The 10,861-nt window shown below is 46.9% G+C and overlaps 1 pseudogene; it reads right to left on the bottom strand.

Moving 5' to 3' along the window:
- Positions 1-1,538: 1,538 nt before the first annotated feature.
- LOC135876186 (protein CLN8-like) lies at positions 1,539-3,394 on the bottom strand (annotated as a pseudogene).
- Positions 3,395-10,861: the final 7,467 nt, after the last annotated feature.

Genomic DNA, 10,861 nt, shown 5'->3' with positions numbered 1-10,861 from the left:
AGCATGTGAGTGAATTATTAAACTGCTTGTCAGCGTCACAGGAAGAGTCACACAAATTATAATTATTTAGTAAAATACTTATTTATGCAAACCAGCCAAAAATGGCATATCATCCACAAATGCTTTATTGTACAATGAACCCAACTACATTTAGTATTTTTTAAACAATTGACTTGTAAATCCATATCAACTGGGAGTCTTCCTGAGATCAACAGTAGAGCATTCTAGAAAGAGAGGGCACAGTATATAAATCCTCAATTACTATACAAGAAGAAAAATGCAGGATTTGGACACAGTTGGCAATCTGTGGGCTAGAGAGTTTGGGCTGGAATATATAGGACAAGGAAGTCTGTATTTCTGGTACTACATCAGTGGTTTTCAACCTTTTTACATTTGCAGACCCCTAAAAAATTTCAAATGGAGGTCTGGACCCCTTTGGAAATTTTAGACAGTCTGCAGAGCCCAGGAGCTGGCGAACCATAGGTTGAAAACCACTGTAACAACAACCTTTTGTGGACCCCTTAGACGTAGTCTGTTGACCCCCAGAGGATTGCAGAACAAAGGTTGAAAACCACTTCACTACATCATGGTAGGCTTTGTAGGTAAGAATAAAATTGATTTAATAAACAAAGAAGCAAAAAATACAACAAAAAGTCAATGCAGAGAACACAGCACATGAGTGCTGCAATTAGAACAAGATATTTGGCTGGAGTGTTTGGATCTGTTTGAAAGGATATACACAAAGACCAGATGCTCGCTACCCTGCAAATGTCTGACCAGACATCTTCCTTATACAGAGATGTGTGACTGTGGCACAGATGAGGATCAATGTGACAATGTATCTAGCACTGGAGGCCTAGACGGAGATGACTCTAATGATGGATTTATGAATAAATGTTTTCAGTCCTACATGTCAAGGCTAAACTCCCTGCATCCCTGTGTTAAAGTATAATTTAAAAAGTTGATATTTCAATATTTTCTCAAATATATATCTATATAATTGTTTTGGGATTGTCATGATTTGGTACCATTGTGTTCATGAGAGAGAAAGGGCTTTGGAATAATGCCCAACTTGACTGATTTCTGATGAAGTTGTATTATCAAAATTTCCACTAATAGGAGTACCTGGAGCTGCGAGCAGGGGAGCGAGATCCCCATGCCACACTTCAGAGGGTGACACAATTGAAATTATTATTCTGTGGATTTTTACAAATCAATTTACACCTCCCTTACCTTTCTATCACTAACTTGCCACTTCCCCCAGAATGAGATTTTATTACATTATACTCCCAGACTGAAGTTACTGGCATGAATCCTGACTGAGTCAAAGATTTTATGTGTGTATTTTAAATATAGAGAGCCAAATTTTTAAAACACTTTTTAAAAATGAGTATAGTACACTGATAGCAATCTGTGAAGGTATCAATATTATATTCATAGACTTCATGTAAGCACTTCTGTTTTTATGGACTTGGTAGTAATCCTGCACCATATTCTTCTGGCCATACTTTACTGTTACCCCAATAGCTGTCGCAACACTATATCCTCTTCTTTCCAAATGTTTCACTATTTAATTTTCTAGAGGATCCAAATAGAGCAGTGAAAAATGAAAAATTCCAGTCAACCGGACCAAAGAGCTGCCAAGTCGATTTGTATGTCCAGTATGGATTAAGTATTAATGTAAGTGTACAGAACCCCATGAAAAAGACAATAAAATATGGAAGTCCCAGATTTTTCAACACATCATTCCAATTGGAAATACACACCCACCACATGTGATAAGTAAGGACCATGCGGCAGTGCTGCATATAGGTCAGGACCCATTGGTTTGCCTTCCATAAAAAGGTATTAGCATAGCCAGTCTGAAGAGACAACAACAAAGAAAGAGAAATGAGATTGCATCTTAAAAGATAAGGCAGTCAGTGTTTTCTAGAAATAAGATTTATATACTTTCCTGTTGGGGTTAGTGTAAACTGCCATACAAACATTCTCTCAATCATATTTCTATAGAGTGCTAAGAGATTGCACATTTATATAGCACCTTTTCTCCAGCAGAATTCTAAACCACTTTGCAAACTACGTGCACACAGCATTACTTAGATGCAGCCACCTGTTGGATGGAGGAAGACAATCAAAACAGAGCACATATCACAAAAGTGCCAGGGGGGTTATCAGGGTCTGGGAAGGCTTGGCCAACACAATCCAGGTAAAGCATGGCTCTCTGACTCCTCTAACATCTACATGCACAAACAGGACCTTCAATCTAAGTTCTCATTAAAAGTACCACAGAAGGGCTGAGGTGATCCTTAAGCCACTAAGACATACCGCTTGGAACTGATTGTGGTTTGGGAAGCAGGGCTGATTTCTTCTCTCCTTACAAGCATGGCAGATCTCTTCAAGGCTGTTCTCCCTCTCTGCATCCATAGAATATACATACACATTCAGATGTGGGAGCACACATGCACACACCGTTAGTCTCCAGCAGAAATTCAATTCGTTTATATTAAGCTGTTGGAACTGATCAGCCATTCTCATGTTACTATTTTCACTGTTTAAAAAAAAAAATCTTTAAAAAATATAATTTAGTCACCTAATCTTTAGTCCTGTGCACTACATCCCCACTAGTGAGTCTGTACGCTATTTTTTTTAAAATCTTCCCTTTTCGTTTCTTTGCTACAACTTGGTAAAAAAGATTAAAAAAAACATTTGGACAATATTTAAGTATTTTTAGGATGTCATCATTAAGGATTCCCAGGCCAATTCACTTCAAGTTTGGAAGAAAAATTCTTCCTTGATCCCAGAACTAATCTCCTATTTTGGAGGCCAATATTTCTTTGCAGATTTTTTTGATGGGGAGGCAACATGAGGATTATGATGGAAACTTCTATCACCAATAATTAATACAGCAAGTTCTTACCCTTAGAAGTATCCAGAATATACAGAATGAAGGAGTGCTCATGTCAAGTAGCAGTCCCATCAGGGGTAGATAGTGTCCAGATTTTATGTTAGTTATAAGATCAAGAAGTCCACCAAAGGACAATAAATGATGAACTACCAAGAAAACATCAAATATCCTGAAAACAATATTAGACACATGAACAACTACATTTTCAAGCAAGAAGATGCCAGCGGCTATTAAGCACTGAAACCAGCTCCACTTTTGCTGGGAATACACTTGGTCAGCTTGAAAAACTGGATCTATGAACAAGGCTCACAACCCAGCTCCACAACTCTGAACTGCAAACAGGTCACATGTGAAATTCATATGCCAGAAGATCTGCTTTGCTGACAAAGTGCGATAACTGGCACTGATCAATGAGGACAGCCAGGGAGCTAGAAGAAATACTCCCAGGTAGCTGAAAAAATACTTCAATAGTTTATATGCCAATATCATTCCCCACATGCCTTCCTCACACAACACTTGAAATTTGTTTTATGACCAATGTTTTTTACTTCTGACAAAGTTAACATTCCTGGTGAGAACAGAAAAAACTCCTGTGGATATAAATTAAGGGGGCCAGTGCTAAAGGGAGAAAAACACAACAACAACTGAGACTTACAGCTTGTTTAAGCATCACTGAACCTTCATTTTTCACCTGTAGAGCCCTCTGGATATGTCTACATTGTATTTTAAAACCCAGAGCAGTGAGTCTCTGAGCCCTGACCTACAGACTCAGGCTGTGCTGTGGTGCTACAAACTCAGGCTGTGTAGATGTTCAGGCTTGAGCTGGAGCTTGGGTTCTGAAATCCTGGGAAGGGGTGAGTTTGAGAGGCCGAGCCGCAACATCTACAGCACTGTTTAGTGTCGTACTGTGAGCCCGAGTCTGTAGACTTTGGCTCTGAGACACTCTCTCACTGGTTCTCGACCTTTCAAGACAACTGTACCCGTTTTAGGAGCCTGATTTGTCTTGCGAACCCCACATTTCACCTCACCTAAACTACTTGCTTACAAAATCAAACATTAAAAATACAAAAGGGTCACAGCCCACTATTACTGAAAAATGGTTACTTTCTCATTTTTCCATAATTATAAAATAAATCAATTGGAATATAAATATTGTACTTACATTTCAGTGTGATACTTGAGCCTGTTTTTCACTTGTGAGCCTTGTCTGAAGCCTGAACCCTGCCACCCGGGGCTGAAGCATGTAATTTAACTTCGTGGGGTCACCTGTGGCATGGGGCCCCAGGCAATTGCCCTGCTTTCCACCCCCTAATGCCGGCCCTGTACTTGCGACCCCTCCCCAAAACCCGCCTCATGATCCCCCTGGGAATCACAACCCCCAGGTTGAGAAACACTGATCTAGATGAGTTGAGTACCCCAGAAGACCTCTGCGTATCCCCAGGAGTATGAGTACCTCTGGCTGAGAATCACTGCCCTAACCTACCCCACTACACCTGACCTGATCACCTCCGGTGCAGCTTTCCGAAATGCCAATAAAGAAACTTCTGTGATGAGCCTGGATTTGAACTGAGGTTTTGGATTCCAGAGAACTGGATGAAGTGTTCTGGATAAGCTGAGGGGAAAAGGTCATAGATATTGTTTTGTTTGCAAGTTGGAATATCAGACATAAATAAATATAAATAAGGCATAATTCTACAAATCTTTATTCTAGTCAATTACAGAACTTGCATGAGTACGGGCTTGCAGGATCATCTCGTGAACAGAATTGCCTGGTTAACTTCTAAACAGAATTAGACCACATGCTAACAGGTGTTTTATTTCTGAAGCTAACTAAGAGGGTAGGACATGGAGAAACAACTTTCCTCTTGTTTCACCCCAGCATCACACTTATTATTATTAACTATATAGTCCAGAATTTTCAAGTTTGGGGGCATAAAATTAATTAAAACTTTCTCCACATGATGTGGTTAAAAGAAGCTGAATGTTTTATTTTGTTTTTGTTTTAAAATATCCATGATCACAGATCCAATTTGCTGATGCATTAGACTAGATCGACAGACACAGCACATGCTGTCAATATGGCCAGGGGAAACACTGCCCAGAGAATATCTTTAACACAGTTTGACTGGGAGCTCTGATGAGAGATAGAAGCAGCAGCCATATGGATCATTAGCAGCATAATTAAAAAGCTTCTACATCAGCGGTTCTCAAACTGTGGGTCCCGACCCCTTTTTAATGGGGTCACCAAGGCAGGCATTAGACTTGCTGGGGCCCAGGGCCAAAGCTGAAGCCTGAGCCCTGCCACCCCAGGACAAACTGAAACCTGAGAGTTTCAGCTCTGGGTGGCAGCAGGGCCGGTGCAAGGATATTTTGCGCCATAGGCGAAACTTCTACCTTGCGCCCTCTACCCCCTCCCCCGCACATCGGTTCATTGAGGGGCAAATCCCAACGAGCCTTTATAGACCCCAGGGGCCAGCTGTGCCCAGGGGCTGCTCCCTAGACCAGTTCCCCCCTCCCCGCCTCCTGAACTCCCCTGGAGGGTGCACAGCCCCCCCGTGACCCCTCCCCTCCCCTCCCCACCCCACCCCGGCGGCCCCCGCCCCGAGTCCACTCACTGGCTTTGCCAGGCTTGGGCCGCTGCAGTAGCTCGGCAGGGAGGAGCCGCCTTCCGGAGGCACCGGAGACCCAGAGCGTCCTGCTGCAGCAGCGGCGGCGAGCCCCAGCCATGGAGGAACCGGCACGGCACAGGGGGGCAGCAGCAGCCCTGCAAAGGCGGCAGCGCCGCTAGCGGGGAGCAGCCGCGCCCCCCGCCCCTCCTGCCCAGGCTGTGGCCCGGCAGCCCCCTGGGGGCTCCTGCAGGCTGCAGTGAATGCATGCGGGCGCCGGCCCCCATTCGCCCCCTGGCTCCTCCCTCACCTAGGGTTACCATATTTCAACAATCAAAAAAGAGGATGGGGGGAGAGCCCCGCCCCCATCCACTCCCTCCCACTTCCCACCCCCTGACTGCCCCCTTCAGAACCTCCACACCCCCTGCTCCATGTCCCCTGACTGCCCCCTCCTGGGACCCCTGCCCCTAACTGCCCCCCAGAACCCTACCCCCTACATAAGCCTCCCTGTTCCTTGTCCCCTGACTGCCCCCTCCTGAGAACCCCCCACCCTTACTGCCCCCCTAGGACTGTACCCCCTACCTGTCCCCTGACTGCCCCAACCCTTATCCACACCCCCAGACAGACCCCCGGGACTCCCACGCCCCATCCAACCACTCCCCACCCCCACAGGACCCCCGGAACTCCCGACCCATCCAACGCCCCCCTGCTCTCTGTCCCTTGACTGCTCCGATCCCTCTCCACACCCCTGCCCCCTGACAGGCCCCCCAGAACTCCCGACCCATCCAACCCTCCCCCTGCTCCATGACTGCCCCCTGGGACTCCCCTTACCATTCCCATGCCGGTCAGACGTTGGCTCCATGTGGAGGCAAAACACGCTGCCGGGCTGCCACGCGCACAGCCCCTCCCCTGCAGAGTGCTGAGGCAGCGGCAGGGGGGAGCTCCGGGAGGGGCAGTGGTGGTGGCGGCTCACATATCCGGGAGCCGCAGAGCCCGAGCACGGCGAGGGGGGAAGCCAGGGGGCGCATGGTGGCCGGCACCCGCATGCATCTGCTGCAGCCTGCAGGAGCCCCAGGGGGGAGGGCACTGGGCCGCAGCCTGGGCAGGAGGGGAGGGGGGTGCGGCTGCTCCTGCTAGTGGTGCTGCCGCCTTTGCAGGGCTGCTGCCCCCCTGCGCCATGCCGGTTCCTCCATGGCTGGGGCTCACTGCCGCCGCCGCAAGCAGGACACTCTGGCTCTCTGGTGCCTCTGGAAGGCGGCTTCTCCCTGCCGAGCCAGGGCACCGCTTTTTGGCGCCCCCAACCACTTGGTGCTCTAGGCGACTGCCTAGTTCGCCTAGTGGTTGCACCGGCCTTGGGTGGCAGGGCTCAGGTTACAGGCCCCCTGCCTGGGGCTGAAGCCCTTGGGCTTTGGCCCCCTCCTAAGGTGGCAGGGCTAGGGTGGGTTCAGGCTTCGGTCCCCCCTCCTGGGGTTGTGTAGTAATTTTTGTTGTCAGAAGGGGGTCATGGTATAATGAAGTTTGAGAACCCTTGTTCTACAAAGATGCCTTCCTTCCCAACTCCCCAATAGATTAAACAACAAAAAAGGAGGATAGCATCTTAATAGATACAGAGCAAAGGCCTGATTCTGTGCTCCCTTACACCAGAACAACTTTACTGGCAATTACGTCCCACTGCCTTGCATCTTGGACCAGTGGGAGAGTTAAGAATTCTAATTTGGTAGCTTTTTACACTTACTCTGAACAGATGTGTACAACAGTACAGTGTACAAGGAAGTGGAGAATCAGGCCATTAATGTCAGCATTAAAAATAACAGGAGTACTTGTGGCACCTTAGAGACTAACAAATTTATTAGAGCATAAGCTTTCGTGGGCTACAACCCACTTCTTCGGATGCATATAGAGTGAAACATATATTGAGGAGATATATATACACACATACAGAGAGCATGAACAGGTGGGAGTTGTCTTACCAAGTCTGAGAGGCCAATTAAGTAAGAGAAAGAAAAAAAGAAAAAGAAAAAGAAAAAAAAAACTTTTGAAGTGATAATCAAGATAGCCCAGTACAGACAGTTTGATAAGAAGCAAGTGTGAGAATACTTACAAGGGGAGATAGATTCAATGTTTGTAAGGTGCCACAAGTACTCCTGTTATTTTTGAGGATACAGACTAACACGGCTGCTACTCTGAAATGTCAGCATTGTTACACTGGTGTGAAGAGAAAGCCTCAGAAACTCCACACAAAAAAGGCAAAGAAAACAAAACATCACTTACCTGCCCCCCAGCACAGCTACATACAGCCCTCTAAATAAGGTGGTTCACAGGTTGTGTGAAATTTCCCTGACTTGCGCACCAAATAACCCACACTGGCAAGCCAGACTCTGCGGTTGTTCACAGTTCTTGGATCTTAATTCTGCAGTGCAGGAGGGTGGTCAGGCCACACTCTGCCCTGGTGCTGCAGCCAAGTTCTGCGTTGCACTGAGCAAAAGGGTGATCAACCCCAACACAGAGTCCTGACAAAACATTGAACAGTGGCGTGTGTTGCCATTGGCAGCCACAGCTGATAGGTTGCAAAAGATGTCCGGTGCAAAGCCAGCCTGAGCCCAGCTAGAACCACTGAGCTGTGTAGAAACGTGGGAGCTGGAACCGAGGGACAGACCCCGCCAATACTCCGCTGTGGTCAGGAAGTGTGAGTGTGTGTGTCCTGCACAGAAATAGTGTGTCACACACGTGTGTTGGCTGTATTGTGCCTCGACTGAGGTATATGAAGGGACCCACGTCTTGGTTTTGTGCAGCTTGGTGTGGGACATTTCTCACCGGCCATAATTACAGATTTCCCTCTCTGGGTGTCCCCCACCCACAGTGGGACATTTCTCAGCCATCATACATTTCCCACTCTGGTGCTCTCCCGGTGGGGCAGGGTACGGTGGGGATGTGGCAGGAGCCTATCCCATGTGCCCTGCAGAAGCAGGGGGTGGGGGAAAGGACTTGGAGAAGACTGGAGAAATCGGTGGGGATTCGGGTTCTGGAGCGAGTTAGTGGGAAGCACGTGGAGTAAGATGTTTGGAGACGGAGGGCGGAAGTGCACAGGTTAACTCTGGGGTAGGGCAGGAGAGCCTGGACCACATGGGGAGGGATGGTTGTTGGGGAAGCATTGGGAGCTCAAGCATTATTGGGGGGCAGGGAGTCAGAGCAGCCTCCCACAGTTTGCATCGCTTCCAATTAGCTTCCCCCACTCTTGCTCTGTCCCCCATTCTGCTCCTTTCCCTGTCTGCCCCTTCCACCCAGCCCCCAGCTTTGCTGCTTACAGAATCTCCTCTCGCTGTTGCCTGGAGCGCTCCATCTGCTGCTTCCTGCTGACACTGGCTGGGAACCAGCGTGGGGAGCAGGGAGAGTCCCGGTTAGTCTCACTTCAGTTTCACTTTGTGTATTCTATGCCCTGGCAAAATGGTGCCGTGTTCGGGTTCTTGCTTTTTAAAAATTCTTAATATTTCTATTCATATTAGATTTTTATGTATTTATTTCTCCTAACGGAACCTAAATTTGGGGCTTAAACAACCTGGCAAACAACCCTCCCTTTAATTATTAGGGTAACCCTTCTGCCTGGCCGAGTTGACAGCAGCAAGGGCCGGGTCCAGTACATAGGGGTTCCCTAGGGTAATCAGATAGCAAGTGTGAAAAATCGGGACGGGGTGGAGGGTAATAGGAGCCCATATAAAAAAAGCCCCAAATAGCGACACTGTCCCTATAAAATTGGGACATCTGGTCACCGTAGGGTTCCCTTTCAACAATACAATGGAAAACCGGCTCAAGCCCCCACCCAGTGACCTGGGAAAATTACACACACACCCCTGGGTGCCTCAAAGAGGCAATACTTCCCCTCTGGCAAGCACAGGGTCTTGGTGTAGCAAAAATCTTTAATAACATGAAGTAAACAACTCAGCATTAAATTGGGAAAACACCACAAGACCCACCCCCAAGCAGATTGGGCCATGTCCTTTCCCTTTGGTTCTTGAGTCCAGCAACTCAAAATTCACCCCTCCCACAGTTTCTGTCCCTGGTCAGTGCAGCCCCCAGAGTTCAGAAGTTCATCTGCAGAGTTTACCTCCCAGCCTTGGTGGAAGGGGGGGGAAAAGATATGGGGCACCTTATGTGCTCCGCTGCTCAGGTCGACGGCCGATTGCCACGCCTCTCTGCAGGGTTCTGCTGCAATCTTCACCGCGAGCCGCTCCCCACCGCCAGCCGTCCTGCTATCCGCTCCTCTCCACTAGCCATCCTGCTAGCCGCTCACCAATATGTCTTCAGGCCTCCTATACTCAACACAGCTCTCAGTGATTTCAGCTCTTAGTAACTTCAGCTCTTTAGTGATTTCAGCTCTCAGTGATTTCAGCTGTTAGTAGGAGAGCCTCAGTGCTGATGCACTCAGAACCACTAGCCCAAAGTAGGTCTAATGCTTAGACCTAGGTATCAGTGATTTCAACTCTGCAGCATGTAACAAGACTCCTAATGGAGTCAACATTAGCTCTGTTATTACACCATGGAGAGAGGAGGAGTCAAAGTGGCCCTCAGAAGGGCCCTACATTGAAATATTTTTAAAATCTTACTTTCCTGGCTAGCTAGAGTGTTCAGATAGAGATTTTTAAAAATTAAGATAATAAGCATGTGTCACTGTGTCCCAGTGGGTCACAACTGAGAATGCCAAATTCAGGATGAACTGCCGAGAAATAGGCCAGACTCACCCCAAACTGGTGGTTATTCTATCAGTAGATTATACCAAGCCAATAACAAAAGTGAACTTCTATCTCACCACACTGGCTAACAAGAAGTCAAAAATGCAGTCTCCTTGGGTATTCCAGCCCTTGGCTCACCTCTCAGACACTGGACTTTATGATGAATGGTTACTGAAAACCAATTTAATGAGATATAGGGTTCTTCCAATCACAAAGGATCAGCCACTTAGCCATGTCAATATACAACTCAGATCTTACCCAATAATCACTCTGATGCCTGTCCTTTAGTAACTGAAAACTAAAGGTTTAACACTAAAAGAAAAGAAGAAGAGAGTTCTAAATGTTTAAGAATCATATACATGCAAGTGATTTTTCACTGTTCATAGATCAGGATCATAGCAGTGATGGAATAAACTGCTAGCTTGCAAAAATCTCTCTGGAATCACTCAGATAGTTTGGGAGTCATCAGTCCTTGCTCAAAGCATCCTTGTTATAAATCTAGTCTAGAAATAAAGACAAAATGGAGATCTCTCAATTGCCTTTTTATATCCTCTGCAATGTGCATGGAAATTTAGTGTCCCAAACAAAGTCTACAGCCCCTATTTGTGGAAAGTTACTGGCTC

The sequence above is a fragment of the Emys orbicularis genome, chromosome 3, assembly GCF_028017835.1.
Source record: "Emys orbicularis isolate rEmyOrb1 chromosome 3, rEmyOrb1.hap1, whole genome shotgun sequence".
NCBI classification, from domain to species: Eukaryota; Metazoa; Chordata; order Testudines; family Emydidae; genus Emys; species Emys orbicularis.
The sequence above is the reverse complement of the archived record's forward strand: the minus strand, read 5'-3'. Positions and strand labels throughout refer to the sequence as shown.